At 42.2% G+C, this 25,469-nt stretch overlaps 1 pseudogene; it reads right to left on the bottom strand.

The window, feature by feature from the left end:
* LOC117508975 overlaps nt 1–25,469 on the bottom strand; it is a 112,741-nt pseudogene that overhangs the window by 53,246 nt on the left and 34,026 nt on the right.

The following is a 25,469-nucleotide window of genomic DNA, read 5'->3' as shown; positions in this document are numbered from 1 at the left end:
GCAGACAGAATGATTCCTAACATAATTGATCCTACTCTTAAGATTAAGGTATATAGGCCGAAAGAAATAGCAAATGTGTTTGCATCCTATTATAGAAAGCTTTATGAAGAACCAAATACAATGAAGGATGAATGGAAATAGAAGTGTGACAGATTTCTGTCTAACTTAAATCTCCCAGTACTATCCAGAGAAGAGGCGTCAGGCATGGTCTCAGACATAATGGAGAGCGAACTAAGAGGGGGAATTAGAAAGTTAAAAAAAACACAAAAAACAAATCTCCGGGAACGACGGGTTTCCCGGAGAATTTTATAAATGTTTTATTGAACCGTTTGTACCATTACTGACGAGGGTTTTTAACTATACACTTAAGAATGGAGATATGTCTGACTCATGGTCCGAGGCCATAATTTCAGTCATACGTAGAGAAGGAAAGGATGCAACATGTTGCAATGGATACAGACCAATCAGCATATTGTGCAATGATCTAAAATTGCTTACTAATATCTTAGCCAAAAGGATACAAGAACATAAACAAAAATTCATTCACCCAGATCAAACGGGTTTTATTCCAGGCCGATATATTGCCAATAATATAAGAAGGACTTTAAATGTTATAACCCAGGCCAAAAACAATAAAGAAAATTCAACGTTTATCAATTTTGATGCCCAAAAAGCATTTGATACGGTCAATTATCAATTTTTGTATAAAACTCTGTCAGCTATGGGCTTTCATCCTCAGTTTTTTGAATGGATAAAAATAATATATACAAATCCTAAATTTCATATCAGAGTAAACGGATGCTCTGATTTCTTCTATTAAGAAAGAGGAGTCTGTCCGTCCGGCGACTGTCTCAGCCCCTTGTTATTTGCAATCAATATAGAGCCGCTGGCAGCATCAATCAAGATAAATGAAACTATCAAAGGCATTGTGGATATGAATAAAAAATAACATAATATCTCTCTCTTTGCTGATGATATTTTAAGCTATATTAGAGACCCTGCCATATCTATAACTCCTCTTATAAGAACTTTAGTGGACTGTGGTAAGCTCTCTGAATGTCTAAGCAAGGACTGAGATATCTTGGTATTATAATTACTTCACAAATGTCACAACTATTTAAAGTCATAGTCAACTATGGTAAATTGATGGATGAAATCAAAAAAGATCTTACTAGGTGGGAAATCTTGCCTCTCTCACTTGTAGGGAGGATAGAAACAGTAAGAATAAACATATTGCCAAGATTACTTTTTCTGTTCCAGACACTCCCTCTGAAAATTCCAGTGTTTACATTTACAACACTCAATAAATGGCTTTCAAAATTTATATGGCAGAATAAACGTCCAAGGATTAGACTTAAAACCCTTATGTGTCCTAAAGAACATGGGGGACTAAATATCCCGAATCTAAAAAATGACTATTATGCTGGTCAACTCAGGTCAATGTTGGGTCTGTAAAGAGGACAAATCCATATGGGGTATTATGGAACAAGGGGACTGTCCAGAGATATTTCTTGATACCATCCCATTTATAAATCCAAATGCATGGTCAACGAAGAAGAAAACAGTTACAAATGAATGGGTTAAAACTACTCTGTCTATATGGTCAAACATTAAAAAGGTACTAAATCTCCCTAACTCTTTATGTAGACTAATAAGGATTCAGCATAACCCGGAGTTCTCTCCTGCTCCGAATTTTAAAAACTAGGTTGAAAATGGCCTCATCATGCTGGGGCAAATGGTTGAAAGTGGAAGTCTGTTGCAACAAAATTATGATATTCCAACCCAAGACTTTTACGAATACCTACAACTGAGGCATTACCTATATATATATATATTAAAAAAATAATTATTATTATCTGGTCTCCTTGCAGGCTCCACCCTCCAGTATAGATTTTTTTACTTCAGTAATTAAAAGAACTATCAAGAGCAAATATGTTTCTCACATTTATAAAATATTACAACAAGAAGGTACTGTGAACACACTGGACATTAAGGGAAATGGGAGCTGGAAATTAATATAATAATTGAGAATGAGGACTGGGAACAGGTGTTGCGGGAGGGACATAGAATAACAAAGAGTCCAATCCTAAGGGAATTTGAATGGAAAACTAAGGTAAGATTCTTTATAACTCCTTTTGTCACTTCCAAATTTGGAAGAACTTCAGACCGGTGTTGGAGGGGGTGTGGTCTTGTGGGACTGCCCAAAATTAACAAATTATTGGAAAGATATACAAAGTGAAATAAAAATATGCCTAAATGTTGAAATACCATTAGAGCCAAGTCACATAATACTGGGAATATTTCCTAATGATCTCAGGTTAAATTGTAACTTTCCTTTGCTAAAAATATTACTTTTGATTGCCAAGAAAATGAATACGGTCTCATGGCTCAGGCCACAGCCCCCACCATTGCTCAATGGAGGAACAAATTACAAGAAGTGTACCACATGGAACAAATAACTGTGGGTCTACAAATGAAAATGGACTAATTTATGGACGAATGGGCCGCGATCCAAAGATACCTCTCAAATTGAACTGTTTAGCTCATTCCTTTTCACTTTTCTTGTTATAATGCAGGCTGTATTTTCTTTTTGGATATGCATAACATTGACACAGTGTATAATTTAATTATAATTTACCTGTTATATTTGTAACTATCTTCTGCAATGAAAATTTGTAATGATCAAGTTAATAAAGATAAGTTATATATATATGTATATATATATATATATATATATATATATATATATATATATACGAGGTCTGTTAGAAAAGTATCAGACATTTTTATTTTTTTCAAAAACCATACGGATTTGAATCACATGTGATTGCATCAGCCAAGCTTGAACCTTCACTCCACTCCAACCTTCACTTCCTGCGACGTGCAGAATTCCTCCGCACGTCTGTCTCAATGTGCCGAAAAAGTGCTGATGTCCACATCTTCCGCAATTCCTGTGCTAGTCAGAGGACGTCCCGGATAAAACACAGCGTCCAGTTTGGAAATGAACGGCACATTCCACTGTTACAGGAGTTTTTGTCATGGAAAGAGGAGCGGAGGAATTCCGCGCGTCGCAGCGGTGCCGCATGGCGCAAAGCAACTCCGTGATGAAGCCTCACAGGACATGTTCTGGCATGTCCAGCTCATCCACAATTTCTTGGTTAGTCACACGACTGAAAACCCACCGACAGCCGTCTGAAAGCCATCTCAAAGCCGTCCTGTGAGACCAACACGGAGGTGGTTTTGTGCAGCGCCATGAACGGCATGGTGGCGCATCCGTCTGCTTTTCTTTCCACGAAAAAACTCCTGTAACAGTGGAATGTGCCGAAAAAGTACTGATGTCCACGTCTCCTGCCATTTTTGTGTAAGTCAGACGACGTCCCGGATCAACAAAGCCTTCACGTTGGAAATGATCTGGTTGATTCAGCCTGTCGATCGGTGCTCAGAGCGCGGCGCGCTCTCAGCAGCTGTGGGCGGTCTTTAAACCGGCTGGAGCACTCCTTAATCTGTGTAATCCCCATAAAATTGTCCCTGAAAGCCAACAGAATTTTCCGAATGGTGTCCACCTGGAAGTCTCTCACAGTTTCTGGAAAAAATTGATGCAGCAAAGCTCCAAATCGTTCAGACATTTATATACCGGTACCTCTGTCGGTGGAAGCTGAGAGAGCGCTAGAAGGCACTCTTTTCCCCTGAGGAATCACTACAGTACTCTGCAAGTTATAGAGTGAGAGGTGGAGGTGGCATTCCCACCGTTATTGTTACTGGGTGTGCACACACCTACACTTGACTGTCTTTGTTCTCGCCAGCAGTACCAGATCCGACAGTCGGGGACGGTTATCACCTGGGAATTCGGGACTTGGCGGCTCCAGTATTCACCAGGTTCGGTGGTGGCGGAAATCGTGTGGTTCCGGCTCTTCTCAGGACAGACGTCTTCTATCCTCGAGCCTGCCCACACGTCACCTTTGTGATTTGACTGTAATTATATTCTGAGATTGTCTGTATTTCGTTGTGCACATTTCACAACATTAAATTGTTACTTTTGGCTCATCTATTGACCGTTCATTTGCGCCCCCTGTTGTGGGTCCGTGTCACTACACTTTCACAACAGGATATCTCGGCCAGCGTCATGGACTCCGAGGGGCGTCACCCGGCTGTTGAACGACCAATGGGAGAGCAGAGAGCGCAGGCGTCTGCAGGAGGCGTGATTGGTGAGCTGCAGCACATTCTCACCGCCTTTACGGCTCGGTTGGATCAAATGACCGAGCAAAATATCCTCCTGAACCGCAGGGTGGAGGCTCTCTCTCCGCGCAGATGGCGGCGAGCGCTCAGGGCGCTGCTGCAGCTCCTCCTCCTGCCGACCCTGTGCAGGATATGAACGTTCCAGTGGTGGTTCAGCAACCCCTCCCACCATCCCCTGAAGCATACATAAGCCCTCCTGAGCCGTACGGAGGTTGTGTGGAGACGTGCGCGGACTTTCTCATGCAGTGTTCGCTTGTCTTCGCACAACGTCCCGTCATGTACGCGTCAGATGCTAGTAAAATAGCTTATGTGATTGCTCTGCTTCGGGGTAAGGCACGCGCCTGGGCTACGGCGCTCTGGGAACAGAACTCACGGTTGTTATCAGCATACATTGGGTTTGTGGGGGAGTTCAGAACAGTGTTTGATCACCCTAACAGAGGAGAGACCGCTTCAACAATGCTGCTGTCAATGCGACAGGGGCGCCGATGTGCAGCCGAATATGCAGTCGACTTCCGCATCGCGGCTGCGAGGTCCGGCTAGAATGACGTTGCGCTCCGTGCCGCCTTCATAAACGGACTGTCGTTAGTCCTGAAGGAGCATCTGGTAGCTAAGGAGGAACCGTGGGATTTAGATGGGCTTATCGATCTCGTTATACGGTTAGACAATCGGTTGGAGGAACGCCATCGGGAGCGAGGTGAAGGACGTGGCCAGATACGCGCCGCCCCTCTCCCTTCCGGGTTCGAAAAGGGGCCGCCCTCCCCACGCTCCACAGCCGCAGCGCTCTGTGGGGCAACAGCTCCCCCTGCTGACGTTGTTAGGGAAACGCACAGGGCCAAAATGAGGAGGCTGATCCACGGGGAGTGTTTCTCTGCAGCTCAAAAGAGCACACACAGAAAAACTGCCCCAAACGGCCACAACAACAACCGCCCTCAGAGACTGGGCTAAGGGGGGGTCAAAACATTCACGTGAGACACACACAGATTGCCACACGACTCCCAGTTACAATCCTGAGCGGGGATTTAACCCTTCAAGCCCCAGCACTGGTGGACACGGGGTCAGAAGGGAATTTGCTAGACAGCAGATGGGCAAGGGAGGTAGGGCTCCCTCTGGTGGCGCTTCCTTCCCCATTGCAGGTTCGGGCACTAGATGGCACCCTCCTCCCTTTAGTCACACACAAGACACAACCAGTAACTCTGGTGGTGTCTGGAAACCATCGGGAGGAGATTGAGTTTTTTGTAACTCCTTCTACCTCCCGCGTGATTTTGGCCTTCCCATGGATGTTGAAGCACAATCCCCGATTGATTGACAGTCTGGGGTGGTGGTTCCAGTGGAGCGAAACCTGCCATCGGGTGTGTTTAGGATCCTCGGTTCCTCCCGGTTAACAGGCTAAGGAGGAGGTCAAAGTCCCCCCAAATCTGACGGCAGTGCCGGTTGAGTACCACGATCTTTCTGACGTCTTCAGCAAGGATCTGGCACTCACCCTTCCCCCGCACCGGTCCGTACGATTGTGCCATTGATTTGGTTCCAGGCGTTGAGTTCCCCGTCCAGCTGGCTGTACAACCTCTCACGACCTGAGCGCGAATCAATGGAGACCTACATCCGGGACTCATTAGCTGCCGGGCTGATCCGGAACTTCACCTCCCCGATGGGGGCAGGTTTCTTTTTTGTGGCCAAATAAGATGGCGGACTCCATCCATGCATTGATTACATGGGGCTGAATGAGATTACGGTTTGCAATCGATACCCATTGCCATTGTTGGATTCCGTGTTCACCCCCCTGCATGGAGCCAAAATCTTTACTAAACTGGATCTTAGAAATGCGTATCACCTGGTTCGGATCCGGAAGGGAGACTTATGGAAGACGACATTTAACACCCCGTTAGGTCACTTTGAGTACCTGGTCATGCCGTTCGGCCTCACCAACGCCCCCGCGACGTTCCAAGCCTGGTTAACGACGTCTTGCGGGACTTCCTGCACCGATTCGTCTTCGTATATCTGGACGATATTCTCATCTTTTCTCCGGATCCTGAGACCCATGTCCAGCATGTACGTCAGGTCCTGCAGCGGTTGTTAGAGAACCGACTGTTTGTGAAGGGCGAGAAGTGCGAGTTTCACCGCACGTCTTTGTCCTTCCTGGGGTTTATCATCTCCTCTAACTCCGTCGCCCTGATCCGGCCAAGGTTGTGGCGGTGAGAGACTGGCCCCAACCAACAAGCCGTAGGAAGCTGCAACAGTTCCTCGGCTTCGCTAATTTCTATAGGAGGTTCATTAAGGGCTACAGTCAGGTAGTTAGCCCCCTGACAGCCCTGACCTCTCCAAAAGTCCCCTTCACCTGGTCGGATCAGTGTGAAGCCGCGTTCAAGGAGTTGAAACGACGGTTCTCTACTGCGCCAGTTTTGATGCAGCCCGACCCTAGCCGCCAGTTCGTGGTTGAAGTGGACGCCTCTGACTCAGGGATAGGAGCCGTGCTGTCCCAGAGCGGAGAGACCGATAAGGTTCTTCACCCGTGTGCCTACTTTTCACGCAGGTTGACCCCCAGCTGAACGGAACTATGACGTCGGCAATCGAGAACTCCTTGCGGTGAAAGAGGCTCTGAGGAGTGGAGACACCTGTTGGAGGGAGCGTCTTGTGCCGTTCACGGTTTCACTGACCATCGGAACCTGGAGTATATCAGGACCCGCCAAGCGGCTGAACCCCTGGCAAGCCCGCTGGTCACTGTTCTTCGGTCCTTTTGACTTCCGGATCACCTATCGCCCCGGGACCAAGAACCAGAGGTCGGATGCCTTGTCCCGGGTACACGAAGAGGAGGTCAAAACTGCACTGCGGATCCACCCGGTGTTCCACGTCTCCAAACTCAAACCGTACCACACCTCACCCCTCTGTGCTCCCGGTCCGCCGCCGCCTCCTGCCCGGATCATTGACGGGGAGCCGGCTTGGACAGTGCGCCGGCTCCTGGACGTCCGTCGAATGGGCCGGGGGTTCCAATATCTGGTGGACTGGGAGGGGTATGGATCCGAAGAACGCTCCTGGGTGAAGAGGAGCTTCATCCTGGATCCGGCCTTCCTGGCCGATTTCTACCGCCGACACCCCGATAAACTTGGTCGGGCGCCAGGAGGTGCCCGTTGAGGGGGGGGGTCCTGTTGTGTGGGCCGCCAGAAGAGGAGGTACTGCTGGCCCACCACCAGAGGGCGCCCTTCCTGAAGTGCGGGCTTCAGGCACGAGAGGGCGCTGCCGCCACGGACACAGCCGGGAGTGACAGCTGTTACTCATTATTTCCTGACAGCTGTCACTCATTCTTCATCATCTCACTCCATAAAACCCAGACGTCATCTCCACCTCATCGCCGAGATATCATACTTCATTGGAGGTAATATCCTCAGCCGTTTTGTGTTACAATATTATTTGTATATTGTGAGTGTTTGCAGGAGTACCGGTACCTCTGTCGGTGGAAGCTGAGAGAGCGCTAGAAGGCACTCTTTTCCCCTGAGGAATCACTACAGTACTCTGCAAGTTATAGAGTGAGAGGTGGAGGTGGCATTCCCACCGTTATTGTTACTGGGTGTGCACACACCTACACTTGACTGTCTTTGTTCTCGCCAGCAGTACCAGATCCGACAGTCGGGGACGGTGATCACCTGGGAATTCGGGACTTGGCGGCTCTAGTATTCACCAGGTTCGGTGGTGGTGGAAATCGTGTGGTTCCGGCTCTTCTCAGGACAGCCGTCTTCTATCCTCGAGCCTGCCCACACGTCACCTTTGTGATTTGACTGTAATTATATTCTGAGATTGTCTGTATTTCGTTGTGCACATTTCACAACATTAAATTGTTACTTTTTGGCTCATCTATTGACCGTTCATTTGCGCCCCCTGTTGTGGGTCCGTGTCACTACACTTTCACAACAACACTTCCCTCCCTCACTGTAAACCCTAATATTCAAATTAATCAAAGACATTTAGTAGTGTAATCTCACAGTTTTAAGAAAATGTTCTACTTCCTTAAATATTTCAAGTTTGTCTAACATGGCCTTGCTTTTTGAGTAAATTAAGCTCAGAATTTTTAACTGACTTGAACTAATTGGATATTAAATAAGTAAAACTTCAAAGCTTAACTTAAGCCCAACTTAAAAGAATTAAGTAATCACATATGAAAATATTTGAGTTGACTTCATGAACACTTTAATAGGGCTGGTGGCCAAGTGGTTAGTGCAATTAGTTTCAGTGCAGAAGGTTCCCAGTTCAAATCCCCGACCACATTTCTCCATGTAATGTGGAGTTGCGTTAGGAAGGGCATCCAACATAAAACTTGCCAGCTCAACATGCCGATCCACTTCAGATCTGCTGTCAAAAACAAGGGAGCAGCTAAAGGAACTTACTTTTACTTAATGAGCACTTTAATGTAATTGTAATCATGAGGTACAATTACCATATAATTCAAACTTTAAGTTCTGGTAACAGTTGATTTATAAGTTTATGAACTCAAAAATGTTGCGGCAATTTCCTCCATATTTTCGAGTTCTGCTAGCTTGTTTGGGTTTAGAGTGCTGGGAAAGCCCAAGCCAGGGTACTAAAGAGGAGATTTAGGCCATTAGCTGAACCTCAAATTCAGGAGTGTTCCATCCTGGTCATGGAATGATGGACTGCTATTTAAGCTAATTATAAGGGGCTTGGAGTGCTGCTGCAGAGTGGGGTACCAGAACCGTTGCAACATGCAGACTGGTCTCTGTTTGACCATAGCATGAGCTGAGTCCATAGTATCTACATCACATGAGACCTGTTCCTGATAGGTGTTGGACTCCCCCAAGGCTGTCCCTTGTCACCAGTCTTGTTTGTGATGTTCATGGACAGGATTTGAAGGCGCAATCAGGGTCTGAGGGATGACCAGTTTGGTTGTATCTGCTTTTTGCAGATTATCTGATTCTGATGGTTTCACCAGACTGTGACCTCCAATATGCACTGGGCAGGTCTGAGGCTGAGTGTGAAGCAACTGGGATGAGGCTCAGCACCTCTAAATCTGAGACCTCTTTTGGAAAAGGGTGGATTGTCCCCTTTTATTAGGGCAGCATTATTGCTAGTTATTGTTAGTGGACAAGGTTGTCAGGGTCTTGTTCACGAGTGTTGGTAAATTGGAATGTGAGATCGGGAGATGGATTTGGGCTGTGTCTGATGTTTTGCAGACAGTGTACTTGAGAAAATATGCAGCCAGAAGGCAAGACTCTTGATTTACCACCTGATTTATGGTCTGAAATAATTTTGTATGGTGTTATCAACTGAAGTTAACAGACTTTTAAATCATATTTATCAATTACATGTGTACAGAGTTTGCTATCCAGCAATTTCATAACAAATGCTTTACTACAGCTGGTGGTATATAATAGATGCAAGCAACTGAAGGGGGAGGGGCTATCATTTATGACCTTTTTTCATAGATGTCTAATTTAATTTGGACTTGTGATGTGGCAGTTGAAAACGGTAATGTTCAATTCAATTCAAAATATTAAAATTTTCTGATGTCTTCTTATCATATATCAGAGAAGTTATTTTGTTGTTTTTCCTGCTCAAAATCACTTTAAGCTCACCTGAGGACTTGTTGTGCAGAGGATGAGTGCCCTCTTGATGGGAAGGACCAAAGCGGATTCAAGTCCTGGAACCAGGTACCTTAGCACTGAAGGCTGAGAGAACCACCATGTCTTCACCAAGCAGACAAGACAGACACAGGACAAAGCTGATGCCAAATGCAGCTTGACGGATCCTGCCATGTCCACACAGTCGGCTGTCCGATGACACCAGGGAAACACAAAAAGCAAAGCTTGAGCGACAGGAGAAGAAAGAAACTTATTTCAGAGTTGTTGGCTTTGCCGATGGGTGTTGCGCGGTAACGGTGAAAGATGGCAGTGATGACAGTTGTAATGATGACACCCAGAAGGTAAGTGCCACCAGGATGATGCCCATGGTGTCATAAAAAGACAAGAATTCTTGTCCCCTGGTATGCATTTCACCCTGGCTTTGTCTGGCCAGTAATACTTTGGACACTTGGTGCACTCAGTGGAAACCTTTGAGGACACATACGGTGGAATTCAGTTAAAAAAACAAAACAAAACATACACACCCAGAAGCCAGAATATACAGTATGGTGATAAAAAGCATGCATTACCAGTTTGGTTGCTGATCTCTCCATCAGCACAGGGCAGACAGTCAAAGCAGCAGTGTGGCTCTCCTGGACGCCTGGCCTGTCTGCTGCCAGGCTGACAGGGGGCACTACACTGAGATACTGGCACCTTGTACAGAGATAGGTGTAGCATTGAGTTTAACAGGCTCAACAAAGATATTTAAAGAAATTTAAAATATTTTAGTGCCACCTGTGATTGTCCTTTGTCCAACAATGGTACTCTGTTCTAACTGCAGCTGTTGTCCAAAGGAGCTGAACCATCATAACTTCCCACTTTGATAAATCTAAGTGTAGCATAAAACCTATTTGAAGACAATGCCATGAATAAAATCAAACTGCAATCTAGTATCTAGCATTAGTGCATTTCCTTTTACTACATAAGTAACTACAAGGAACACACACAAGTACACAATATAATACGCACTGAATGTCATTCTTCTCCTTCTGCCAGTTAATGATCTCATCAGAGGGACCGGCTCACCATTGGGAGTCAAAATATACTTTGGTCCTCAAACTGGTTGGTGAAATTTACTGTCTTTAGGTGGGGACAACAACTACATGAAAATATGAGAAATAGAAGAGACAAAGACCCTTTGGCAAAAGGTATAAAGCAATAAACAAGCCAAAGAAAATCTTGAATGCAGTTTGATTCATAGCTCACCTGCTTAGAAGTAATGACTTGTTCTCACACATCCCTCTGTTAATTTCAGCAGAATGGCAATTCAGTAAATGATGTAGCGCATGTGCAATGGCATACACAGCTTTGTACACATTGTAGGATATTCTGACTTGAGATACATCAGTGTAACTGGTGTCAGTGTTCATCAGATCCTCGAACCGTTACATATAGGTCTTTCAGCAATACCTTCATTCTTATAAACTGTCACCTTGGATACATTTGTCTTTTTGATAATAGGTGGAAACAAAGTGATATACTCTGTTGGAGAGACAGCCATTTTCATACAGTGATCCAAGAGAGCTGTTGTAGTTCCATTAGGTCTCTTGCTGCCAAACTCCAGCCTACAGCCAAACAGCTCTTCCCAAAACATATTGATGAATTCCATTCCAGGTTTGGGAGAAGGGCGGACACTCAACAGGAACTTCTTCAAACCTGGGATTTCAACTCCAGGGAAAGAAAAGCCCAAAGTACCCTCAAGGAGATGATGGAATCGGGGCAAGGTTAATACTTTGGCAGTCACCCAAGCTTCGCTGGCTACCCACTGGATGCCAGAAACATTCCTCTCAGCCAACTGGATAGAAAAAGCAGTGAAGACATTATGAGGCAGATTTGTTGTTGCATATTTGAATATTGGATATTGAATATTCTAGTCAAATTATTGTTTGCATTCAAACTTCTCGGTGCTGTAGTCATCTTTGACTTGTGAGAATGTTTTGTTGAAAGAAAAAAAAAGTAGTTTAAAATTTAATGATACAGCACTAAAATCCACTATTAGCTCAAAACAGCAATGATTTAAGACAAACAATCTAGGTTGTAGTCCTTGGCATGCTAGTGGTACAGCAACATCTGAAAATGGCCAGCTTTGTGTGTTATTTATCATATACTGTTTAACATCAACCCTGCACTAGTGCTGGAACTTGGTTCTTGTCCGTCAAATGCTTTTAACTGTATTAATTACACACAATGCAATAATACTAAAATAGGGCAATATAAATAACAAAGGTACAACATAAAAAATTCTGCCTGTCCATTTGGTAAGTTAGCCAAGGCAGCAGTAACACATCTTTACTTAGAGACAAATCAGATAACATACAGCTCTATAGTTGTTGCACATTTTTGCAAACGTTCTTGGTAGTAAACAGCAATAGTGGGCATGTACATTTCAAGTATTAGCAGTGAGTAGCAGTTTCCTATAGAAATGTAATCATATTACCATCAGTGTACGAAGCAAGTACTGTAATATCTGTAGTATGTCGCAAAGAACATAAGTTGCACCTGTCAAAAAGGCCTCTTGAAGAGGCTAAAAACATATACAAGTCACATAGGAGTATGCTAAGTTGCACCGGACTACAAGTCACACCTATTTCTGTGTTATGGGCTATGTCGTGCATTGTTGTAGTGTATTTTTTTCAACTGGCATTTATTTTATTATTGGAGTTTATTTTGTTTAGTGCTTTGATTCTTGGGAAAGTTATATATATATATATATATATATATATATATATATATATATATATAGTTATTATGATTGTTATTAACAACAAACTTGTGAATTTTCAGTATATAAGTTGTACCGGAGTATAAGTCACAGGGCCTCCCAAATGAGTAAAACAAATGTGACTCATACTCCAGAAAAGACGGTATTCATAAAAGGTGAGAATCCATTTTTAATGACGCTATGTAGGGGAAGCTGGGGCACAGTGGATCAGAAATGTTGTTTTGTGGCAGCATAAACACATTATGCATAGGTTGAGGTCTCCCCAAATGTAATTTACAGGTTTTTAAAATTGATTTTAAATTTTTTTGATTCACTGTAACCCAGACACTAATTCACAGGACACAGTGAATCAGTGTCTGGGGCACAGTGAATCAACGTAAAATATAATCCACACAGTGACGTGTGGATTTTTGGTCACACATGTTACTGTGGAATTGTCTTGTGTATCAGTTTTGTTATTGTCGAGTTTGTGTTCCAAAATAAATAAGTTCAAGTTCATAATGACAAAAAAACACATGATTATAAATATTTCTTCAAAATGATTAAACATATGCTGATGCATATACAAACTATAATCCAGCAAACCACCAGCTATGTAATGTGAGTGTCTTATATAGTGACATGTCCTTTAGAATCTATTATAAATACAACTGTCATGATTTCTGTTCAAACATGAAAACAGTTGTTTATATACACAAATTATAGAAATAATTCATGGAAAAAATAAATGTATAAGCTTCAATGAGTAATATTTGTCATCCACTTGATACTGGGGCTTAGTAAATCACTTTCTAGACTGATTCACTGTGCCCCAATTCACTGTGCCCCGGGTGCATGTGACACACGAGTCATGTTATCAAATAGCTGATAGTTTGGAGAAGACATAACACATGCTCATCAGTTGGACGGGGTAGTCTTCTAACTAATAACATTTTGTTTTGGTTTTTTTGGGCAGCCTTTCCTCTGTTGTGAGAAATAAATACAAAAACACTGACATCCACAAAATTTACAAACAAAACACTAATTTAGATGGGGGATGCCTTTATGCATTAAAAAAATGCCACAACTGCTGCAAATATATATGTAGTTTTGCAGATATAGCTACTGATTCACTGTGCCCCAGTTTCCCCTAAAAATGTGGCTTGAGGTAATTTGGAACTTGACTGCAGATGCCTGACTGATACCCATCTTAGTTCCCTTTCAGTAATTTGTGGAAATAAGGATCTGTCTCATACAAGGCAATTGACAACAGTGAGGACAGTACTCAGAGACCTAACTGGCTTATAAAAAGTGAACTTGTTCCTGAACTGTATGAATCAAGAGGCGGGGATCTTACCTCTGACAGCAGCCCCAGCAGCTGTCCTTCTGTGGCAAAGACCACAATAACCCGTGTGGCTGAATTCTGCAGTTTATCTGCCATGTCTCGTATCTCAGACATGGTGGGTGATATGGGGATTGTCATGTGGAATGCTAGACATCCACCTTCTTGTCCAAACTGGTGAGAAAATGCTTGGATACCATACTGACTGTAATCATCCTGAAAGTCATATCAACATTTTGTTTTTAACATAATATTTGAAGGGTTCAGATACATAATTTTAAAGAATTTGAACACACCATTTTCTTTTTATTTTTGAAATTCTTGCATTTTTGAATTGGTTTTCCTTTAAATTCCCATTTTAAAATGCTTTTTTTTTCAACATTAAAAAATGACTTACTGCATTTTGCACCTGAACACTTCATTTGTGTTTAAATTGGTAAAATAAATAAATAAAATAAATTAATGAAGCACAATAATGTCTTACCATGGTGCCTATTGTTCCCACCCACGTCCATCCAACAAACGTGAGCAGCTGTACAAGTCCTCTGATTTGAAAGACATCACTCGGTATAGTCCGTAAAAATGAGGGATACACATTTTTGTCAGTAAGACAAGTACAAGTGGCAAAATAACTCACCTACAGGGAGATAAAGTTGCTTATATTTTTTTAAACTATGTTACATGATTAATGATTATTGTGTGATTTACGGTTTAAAAAAGAAAATGTTGGTATTCCTTACCAATGGGATGTTGAAGGGGGCAATAGTTTGGGCTACAGCTCTTGTTGGAGAAGAGGATGCAAGTCCTATCACAGCAGCAACAGGAGAACCAGCCAGGCAAGGAGATGAACTTTCAGATAATGCTGCACCTTCTGATTTGTTCTCCGTTACATTCAATTTTAGGTAACTTCCTACTTTTTCAAGATGGTACGGCACTGTTGTACTACTTTTACTCATTCTCGTTCTGAGCAGCATATGTGTCATCCCTGCTTTTCCTGTAGTTTTACCCACTGGCAGTCTTGTTTTTACGTCTCCCATTTGTTTCATTGCACATTTTAGGGGGGTGGGGGGACTGAGTAAGGACAGAATAGTTTTCAGGCTGGTGTGGATGTGATCACAGCTGTCCATGAGTCTGTAGCCTAGTTTAATACCAGGTAACAGGTTAGAATTTCCATTAATTTCCTCGATTGTAAACACCATTGTCATCATCCAGCGGAAAGCTCTGTGATCAAAACTGGAAGACATACAATAATGTTGTATAACAAATTTGAGTTATATGTTGTCTTATATCATAAATACCCAATATCTAAGCCTGGTATAGAGATGACATTTGACCAGCCTGCGATCATTCAGAGAGGCCATACCTCTGTCAAGGGCCAACAATTTGTTCATCTATAGCTCTTTGAAACATTGTAATTTACATTTTGTTAAACATCCTGTCACACTAAGTGAAAGAAGGGGGGAAAAAGACATAAGGAACATTTTGGAACAAAAGTGCCACCAAAATATAACCAACTCTTGCCGGAACCAATGACCACTGAACAACTGAATTTCATCAAAACAAACAAAAGAATAAATGCTTTTCAAACGCACCAAACATTTGCATACACTGTGAAAACATACATAATCCAATCTCTTAAAAAAAAAATGAAAAAAAAAAATCATTGAATGAACTCAATTCAAGTTTGTGCAAAATCCCAACAAACACAGAAGAAGATTGATGCTTTATAATTAAACTTAATTGAGCTGGGCTACATGTGTTTATTGAATACAAATCTTGCAAAAACTGAATTGAGTTCATCCAATGAGTCATGTTTTGGAGTGAAGTTAACATTTGAGCAGTCAGCATCTGTAAATGGCAAGGACACAATGATGGTGAGATCTGATGGTGAGAAACAATAACAAATAATAATAATAATAATAATAATAATAATAATAATAATAATGCATGTTCAAGTTAGAAGTTTCAAAGGACTGCACAATTAATAAAAATATAAATGTCAAAAAGAACTATAAAATTACAGCAACCACTAAATAGATGAAAAATAAAAAAACTAAATCACACGTAGATATCAACAAGGGCTTCATTTTGAATAAAGTAACAGTATACACTAAATATAAACAGCAGACAATTGGTATGTTTTAAGATTAATCTTAAATCTTTGAACAGAAGTGGACGCTCTAGTATCCACAGTCTGCGAGTACTTTAATGTCAGCATGCAGAGGATACTTTTTCAACAGAGAGTTGCTATTCTACACAACTTGCTTTGTTTGTTTTTTCTACCCTTAACTGAGTCCACATATGGAGATTTCGCTCCATTTTGTGCTTTGAAATCTGTAAAATGTCATTTTCAGACTTTGATTGACTACAATAATCTCTGCTATAGTAAACACATCCTTTGTGTTAATAAGGAAACTAGGAAGCGCTACAAATTTGCTCAATATTCACCCACTCACCCGCTGCAAAAAGGATACTGAGGTGCACTGTGGTAGCTGTGGTGTAGCTCAGAAACCATATAATGCAGAGGAAACAACCCTCCAATCAGCACATTGCCATGTGCCTGCAAAACCAGAGGCTCATTGTCTCCCAGTCTCAAACACTGTGATAGACCTGAATCCGTGCTCATTGTGAGACCACTGGACCGCTCCGTGACAGTCAAAGAAACATTAGAGAAGATTGTGAACAGAAAAGACAAAGCACATAGAGGCAGCCAGAGACAAGTCCCACAACGGTGGAATCCTTTGCACATATTTACCCTGGAAAGACATTCAGTAGGTGAAAGTGTGCACTGAAGATAATGCTTCTCCAACACTCCTTGAAAGTGAACTAGATTAAATAAAAGATAATATGCTTGATTTCACAGGTCATGACAGTCATCCCTGGATAAACCAATCACACTGAAGAACAACAGAATGGAGGGCAAAAGGGAGGGGAGCACAGATCATGTAGCTCATGTATTTGTCTTAAAGTTATTGTCTTTAAATGCTACAAATCTCTATTTACCTTAAACTATGATTAACATACTATATTTTCCAGACTTTTAACTTATGGGTTTTTGTTTTTTAACTGAGGCCAAAATATGGCCATGAGGTACGGCGAAGACTTTGCGTCTGTCCATCTGTCCGTTCGTCTGTCTGTCTGTCTGTGCTCAGCATAAATCCATTCCTATTACTGTCAGGGTCTTCAAATTTTCAGGGAACATTCTTGGGACACAGACCTTGGACAAGTTCAACTATGGCTAACTTTGGCCTATTTTAAGAGGTTAAAAGGTCACATCCTGTTTCCTATTTTATGCTCATATGGCCGAGGGTATTTTCGCATTGCGTTCGAAAATACGCAATGTGGGCAAAGTAGGGGAATTCAAGATGGTGGCAGGGGTAGCAGTGCGTGCTGGAGGAGCTGGTGGCCCTCAAGCAAAATCTGAGATTTTTGTGTATGAAACTGCAGATGGGAGAGTGATTATAGAGGATGAACTTCTAAACTTTATTGTCATCAAAATGAGAACTCTGACACAAGATGAAATTATATTGCTAGTTTCAAGCAATTTTTCATCTGAGTGGATTGAAGAGTCCAAACGTCTGCTGTTTGAAATGTGCGCGACTTCAGTGCGCTGCATCAGGCACAAAGGCCCCCAAAAAGCAAATAACATCAAAGACTGTCTAAAGGTGCTTAATGAATGTGGAGAGGACATCCCCAGGTTCGTCTCACACTACTTGGATGAGCTACCACCTGTCGGATTCGGCAGCTTGGATGCTTCAGCTCTGCTCAGCCGAGTGGAGCAGCTGAGCAGGGAAGTCTCAAGTCTGAGAGCGGCTATGGAGACTCAAGCCAGTGTGAATGAGAACCTTGGTGCGAGCACAGTGGCTATGGATCACCGGTTGGCGGCTGTCGAGAGCATCTGTGGTTTGCCGGAGTGGTCGAGCGGAGTGGCAGCGTCTGCGGAGGCGGAAACACCGGCTCCTGCACCTGAGCCACTGGGGGAGAGTGAGGACGCGCTGCCGGCATCACAAACATGGAGCCCTGTGGTGACGAAAGCGCACGAGGCCTCCAATCAAAGTGGCGCTGCGTAATGGTGTGAGAGTGGACGCGCGCCCTAAGGAGGAGCAGCGCAGAAACATTGGTATAATCGGTACAGGAGCCGAGGACGACATCCCAGTGATTAGAACTAAACTGGTGAGTGTGTTTGCCACTCGGTTCTCTCCTGAGCTTGAAGCTGACACCCTATCCTCTTATCTGTCTGGGAAACTGGGGAAGCGTATTACGTGTCAGAAGATTGACTCCAGTAGCAATCGATTTAGTTAATTTCAGGTCACGACAGAGTGTAATGAAGTGTCTGAACTTTAGGACCCACAACTTTGGCCAGCGGGGACCTATGTCCACCGTTACTTTAAGCCACGCAGACCTAAAGCAAATACTGAGAGCGTGGCACTTGGATCAGGAAGTGAGGCGGAGTTGCAGCGCCCCGTATATGTGATTGCACCTGGTGTTTCAGGAGAGCAGCCGCGCCCTGGCACGCCTCAATAAATGAACATTAATATTGTGTCATACAATGTGCGCAGATTGCGCGTGGGACATACTGAGGCTGACAAATCACGCCATCTTGTGGTGGATAAACTGTTGGAAACGTGTAATGTACTGTGTGTCCAGGAGACTTTTTTGGCAAAGCAGGACTTAACTCCCTGCACGCAGACTTCTATGGAGCAGGTGAATCGACCACTGACTGTAGCACCAAGTTAGTGCGGGGCAGAATCTCTGGAGGTGTTGCAGTGTTGTGGCATAAGAGATTGGACCAGCTGATTAAAGTGATAAGACTGGATGTTGACTGGGCTATAGGAATTAAGTTCAGCTGTGGAAATAAAAAGTTCATTATACTGAATATATATACACCCTATGAAAGCCCCCATAATGAGGATGAATACCTTAATAGGTTAGCCTGTATTGTGTCATTTATCCAAGATAATCCATCTACTTGTGTTTACATCTTGGGTGATATGAATGCTGATGTGAGAGACTGTAAATCCTTATTTGGTAATCACTTAAAGCAGTTCTGCTCCAACAATGACTTAATGACAGTGACAGTGAAATGCTTTTGCCTGTGGATAGCTACACTTACATCAGTGAAATGTGGCACACAACATCATGGTTAGACCACTGTATCTGCTCTGAGGATGCACATGACTCTTTAGAGGCCATGAGGATAAATTATGAACTTGCTACATCTGACCATGTCCCTTTTTCCTTGTCTATAAATGTGGGCAATTTACCCACCCTTTTGCCCATGAATAATGAGACACAAGAAGGAAAAATTTATTGGGACAAGCTGAATGCGCAGGATTTAAACTTGTATTACATCCAGTCTGAGTTATGGCTAAGTAATACTGAGTTGCCAAAAAGCACAGTGGTTTGTTCTGACATAAATTGTAAAAATGCACATGTTGCAGAACTGTGCTTACTGTATGAGAAAATTATAGACTCTCTTCTTATCTCTAGTAGGTCCTTGTATAAAACTAAAAAGTTCCAAGTCAAGCCAGGGTGGAATGAGTATGCAGAAGAGCTTCATGCTGAAGCTAGAAGGGCTTTTAAACTGTGGGCTGAATTAGGCAAACCTAGACATGGTCCTGTGTTTGATTATAAGAAACGGGCAAATGCTCATTTTAAATATGCCTTACACTTTATTAAGAGAAATGAAAACGCTTTGAAATCTGAGTCACTTGCAAGGAAACTACAGCAGAATAGTCCTACTGAATTCTGGAAAGAAATAAAAACAATGAACAATTTAAAAACATCCTTGCCAACTAATATAGATTGTGCAAATGGACCTGATGAAATTATTCAATTATGGCGGAATCATGACCTTGTAATTTTCTGTCCATGTAGTGCTGGGTTGCAGCAGCTGTTAAAGGTTTGCTCTCAGTACGGTATAGACTTTGATATTAAATACAATGCAAAAAAGAGCAACATCATGATTGTCAGAAGTAATGAGGACTCTAAATTGTGTTTTCCTGCCTTTTCTCTGTCGGGCAGCATCCTCCAAGTGTGTGATGAAGTGAAATACTTGGGACATTACATAACCGCTGACCTGTCTGATGATAGAGACATTCACAGGCAGCGTTGTATTCAATATGCACAAGCTAATATGCTTGTTCGTAAGTTCTCTATGTGCTCTGTACCTGTTAAAACTGCACTTTTAAAGCATATTGCACTTCAATGTACACTGCCCACCTGTGGCGGCATTACAAACAAAGTAGTATGCACAAACTTCAGGTTGCATACAATGACGGCATGAGAATGCTGCTTAAGGTGCCACGATGGAGTAGTGCCAGTCAGATGTTTGTAAATGTCAATGTCCCAACCTGTGCTGCTGTGCTCAGAAACCTCATGTACAGATGCATGTGCAGACTCACAGATTGTATAAACAGCATCATGCACAACCTGACCAGCCCTGCACAGAGCTCGGTCAGGTTCTTTTCTAGACTGTGGAAACATTGGCGCCTCAGTTTACATGGCCATGGATGAAATTGGTCTTTTATTGTCTTTTTTTGTTTTTGTTTTTTGTATGTTTCTCTATGTTACTATGGACCATGTGTCTGAAATAAAGTTTAATGATGATGATTATGATGATATTTTAACTTGTACAGCATTAATATCACAAAAAACACACATTCATTATCAACAACAATAATAATAATCGTAATTACAATTATGAAATAATAATAATTAGGGACGTCCCGATCAGGTTGTTTTGGCCCCAATCCGATTCTGAGTCATCTGATTTTGAGTATCTGCCGATACCAAGTCCCGATTCAATACTTTAAAAAACTGAATGAACAGTGAACAAATGCTAAATTTGCTATTATTGATGATCAATAATGCTAACAAGTGCACTTCTCCTTGAGGTAGCTTGAACAATCAAGTAATTATGTACCAGACTTAAAAAAATGTAGAAATTTCCATCTTATTTTATTTGTCTAAAAATAAATGTCCAAGGTTCCTTATGTTAAACAAAGAAATGATCTAATCTGAAATATGAAAGGTTTCTAAAGTACCATTTATTGATTTAGTTATTTTAATTACAAGTGTTCTAAACTTTTTTAAACAGTAATCAGAAATTTTGTGGTAACAAACAACAACAACAAAACACATTTCCAAGGATTTTTCTTCACACACATGGTTTCTGCACTGATCTGTGGTTCAAATCCCTGCCTGACTGGAAAATCATTAAGGGCCCTTGGGCAAGGTCTTTAAGCCCCCATTGCTCCCAGTGTGTAGTGAGCACCTTGTATGGCAGCATCCTCACATCGGGGTGAATGTGAGGCATAATTGTAAAGTGCTTTGAGTGTATGATGCAGATGGAAAAGCGCTATATAAATGCAGTCCATTTACCATTTGTACAGATCAGTGGTTTCTGCCACTAGTCTTCCGTGTTTTGGCCCGACGCGTCGTTCCTATTGGACAGCGCAAAGCTACGTCACAGCTCAGAGGGTCAAAAGTTCAAAAGTCAACTTGAAAAGTAAAAGGGAAAAAAAAACCCTTACATTTGCGTCCTGACAGTCCTCAGTGTACCCCTCTGATGCTTTATCAGTGTTAACAAGTTCAGAGCAGCACAGTGAACGTGAATGAAGACAGAAGCTCTTTAAGATGCGCTCCTAAATGTGATGAGTGCGCACGTCGCTCGTGCGCACACCATCTCTTGCTCCGTTTTGCAGACAAACAATCACAGGACAGTGTGTTTTTTCTTTTTGTTAATCAGATGACAGATTGTCGTCCTGAGGACTTGGTCAGCACCGGGTCCTGCTGCGCAAGGAAGAATGACTAAGCAAGAGTTTCGGTGGGAAAGTGTCCATCATCCTCTTGTCATTCCATCGAGGCGTCAGGCTGAGCACGTAAACACACCAACAGCAGTTCTGCGAAAGAAACTTTGCGCACGTAACTCCCCCCACCTCTGTCCGGGTTACAATTCCATCTCTTCTTCCCAAATTCACTACGCAACTCTTGTTCCCTTTTCTCCTCTGGAATCGGTTTCAGCCGCACGCGTTTGAAAGAATGTCCAGTTGAACTTATGTTTTTTCTTTTGTTCAATTAAAAAAAAGATTGGGTTGAACTTTGACCGTGTCAGCCTGCCGACAAGCGGCAATGCGTGCTCCCGTCAGAAGTGTCGCGTCAAAAGCCGAGCTAAAGCGACGCTTCTGACGCCTCTAAAAAGCAACGCGTCTCACGCCTCTGATGCTTCCGATGTGTGAAAGGCCCATTAATCTGCAATAATGAGCCTGAAATAGCGCTGATCAAAATAATGAGGATAAAATCTATATCAGATTCCTGATCGGGATGCAACGTCCGATTTTGATCAAGTCTGAAACCACGTGATCAGGCCCGATTTCTGATCACATGATCGGATCGGGACATCCCTAATAATTATTATTATTACATAATGTATACCATATTTTCCTGAGTACTTGTGACACATTTTTTAAAAATGCCCCTTGAAGAGGAAAAACCCATATATCAATATTTTCTTACACAAAAACATCAAATCTAGGCTTGCATCTCTGGTGTACCTACTGGCAAATTGTAATTGAACTTTCAGATCTTCTTTTTAAGAAAATCCTTCTCTATACCACTTCATCATGGCTGTATAACAGCATACAATCAATCAATCAATTTTTTTATATAGCGCCAAATCACAACAAACAGTTGCCCCAAGGCGCTTTATATTGTAAGGCAAGGCCATACAATAATTATGTAAAACCCCAACGGTCAAAACGACCCCCTGTGAGCAAGCACTTGGCTACAGTGGGAAGGAAAAACTCCCTTTTAAGAGGAAGAAACCCTCCAGCAGAACCAGGCTCAGGGAGGGGCAGTCTTCTGCTGGGACTGGTTGGGGCTGAGGGAGAGAACCAGGAAAAAGACATGCTGTGGAGGGGAGCAGAGATCGATCACTAATGATTAAATGCAGAGTAGTGCATACAGAGCAAAAAGAGAAAGAAACAGTGCATCATGGGAACCCCCCAGCAGTCTACGTCTATAGCACCATAACTAAGGGATGGTTCAGGGTCACCTGATCCAGCCCTAACTATAAGCTTTAGCAAAAAGGAAAGTTTTAAGCCTAATCTTAAAAGTAGAGAGGGTGTCTGTCTCCCTGATCTGAATTGGGAGCTGGTTCCACAGGAGAGGAGCCTGAAAGCTGAAGGCTCTGCCTCCCATTCTACTCTTACAAACCCTAGGAACTACAAGTAAGCCTGCAGTCTGAGAGCGAAGCGCTCTATTAGGGTGATATGGTACTACGAGGTCCCTAAGATAAGAATGGGACCTGATTATTCAAAACCTTATAAGTAAGAAGAATTTTAAATTCTATTCTAGAATTAACAGGAGCCAATGAAGAGAGGCCAATATGGGTGAGATATGCTCTCTCCTTCTAGTCCCCGTCAGTACTCTAGCTGCAGCATTTTGAATTAACTGAAGGCTTTTTAGGGAACTTTTAGGACAACCTGATAATAATGAATTACAATAGTCCAGCCTAGAGGAAATAAATGCATGAATTAGTTTTTTAGCATCACTCTGAGACAAGACCTTTCTGATTTTAGAGATATTGCGTAAATGCAAAAAAGCAGTCCTACATATTTGCTTAATATGCGCTTTGAATGACATATCCTGAGTTTAAAAGCAGGAAATTAGAGGTCATCCATGTCTTTATGTCTGTAAGACAATCCTGCAGTTTAGCTAATTGGTGTGTGTCCTCTGGCTTCATGGATAGATAAAGCTGGGTATCATCTGCGTAACAATGAAAATTTAAGCAATACCGTCTAATAATACTACCTAAGCGAAGCATGTATAAAGTGAATAAAATTGGTCCTAGCACAGAACCTTGTGGAACTCCATAATTAACTTTAGTCTGTGAAGAAGATTCCCCATTTACATGAACAAATTGTAATCTATTAGACAAATATGATTCAAACCACCGCAGCGCAGTGCCTTTAATACCTATGGCATGCTCTAATCTCTGTAATAAAATTTTATGGTCAACAGTATCAAAAGCAGCACTGAGGTCTAACAGAACAAGCACAGAGATGAGTCCACTGTCTGAGGCCATAAGAAGATCATTTGTAACCTTCACTAATGCTGTTTCTGTACTATGATGAATTCTAAAACCTGACTGAAACTCTTCAAATAGACCATTCTTCTGCAGATGATCAGTTAGCTGTTTTACAACTAGCCTTTCAAGAATTTTTGAGAGAAAAGGAAGGTTGGAGATTGGCCTATAATTAGCTAAGATAGCTGGGTCAAGTGATGGCTTTTTAAGTAATGGTTTAATTACTGCCACCTTAAAAGCCTGTGGTACATAGCCAACTAATAAAGATAGATTGATAATATTTAAGATCGAAGCATTAAATAATGGTAGGGCTTCCTTGAGCAGCCTGGTAGGAATGGGGTCTAATAGACATGTTGATGGTTTGGATGAAGTAACTAATGAAAATAACTCAGACAGAACAATCTGAGAGAAAGAGTCTAACCAAATACCGGCATCACTGAACGCAGCCAAAGATAACGATACGTCTTTGGGATGGTTATGAGTAATTTTTTTCTCTAATAGTTAAAATTTTATTAGCAAAGAAAGTCTGAAGTCATTACTAGTTAAAGTTAAAGGAATACTCGGCTCAATAGAGCTCTGACTCTTTGTCAGCCTGGCTACAGTGCTGAAAATAAACCTGGGGTTGTTCTTATTTTCTTCAATTAGTGATGAGTAGTAAGATGTCCTAGCTTTAAAGAGGGCTTTTTTATAGAGCAACAGACTCTTTTTCCAGGCTAAGTGAAGATCTTCTAAATTAGTGAGACACCATTTCCTCTCCAACTTACGGGTTATCTGCTTTAAGCTGCGAGTTTGTGAGTTATACCACAGAGTCAGGCACTTCTGATTTTAAGCTCTCTTTTTCATAGTTGTGTGAATGGGGTGAAGTCTGCTATGTCTCATTGCCTTGCTACCAATATTGTTTTCTTCTTTCTTCAGAAATCTGCAAAATTTAGACCCGTAAATGTGTATGAACATGTCATATGTTGTAAACCCCCCCCCCCCACCAAGGTCATGTGATGGTCAGCCTCCTTTTGATCCCGAAAAAACCCCACTCTGCTCACTGTGGTGCTCTCGTTGGAGTGACATCTCTGCTATTTTGGCACTGTGGGATAGCTTGCCGGACTACTTTTGCCTGACCCAGCACTGAATTTGCCAACATGAGAAGATGCTGCTGGATGAGTGTGAGCATTGACTTACAATCATTTAGGTGTAAAACACGAGATACACATGTTCTTGTGCCAAATATACTCCTGATGTTTTTGTTACTGAAGAAAACACACTGTCATCACAGATCTGGGAAACTACTTTTGTGCAGGAATTCATCAAGACATCGGCCGCGGACACGTACTAACACATAATATGCAAAAACTGTATATTGTTGTTCAGCCAAAATGAGAGCATTGACTGCTGGCTTGCCATAAGCTAGATGCGCACGTGAGAGTATGGAAAAACCCATCTGAAATAAAAACAAAGGGATTTATTCCTGCTACTATGTGTTGTGAG

This window comes from Thalassophryne amazonica, chromosome 4, assembly GCF_902500255.1.
Source record: "Thalassophryne amazonica chromosome 4, fThaAma1.1, whole genome shotgun sequence".
Lineage (NCBI taxonomy): Eukaryota > Metazoa > Chordata > Actinopteri > Batrachoidiformes > Batrachoididae > Thalassophryne > Thalassophryne amazonica.
The sequence above is the reverse complement of the archived record's forward strand: the minus strand, read 5'-3'. Positions and strand labels throughout refer to the sequence as shown.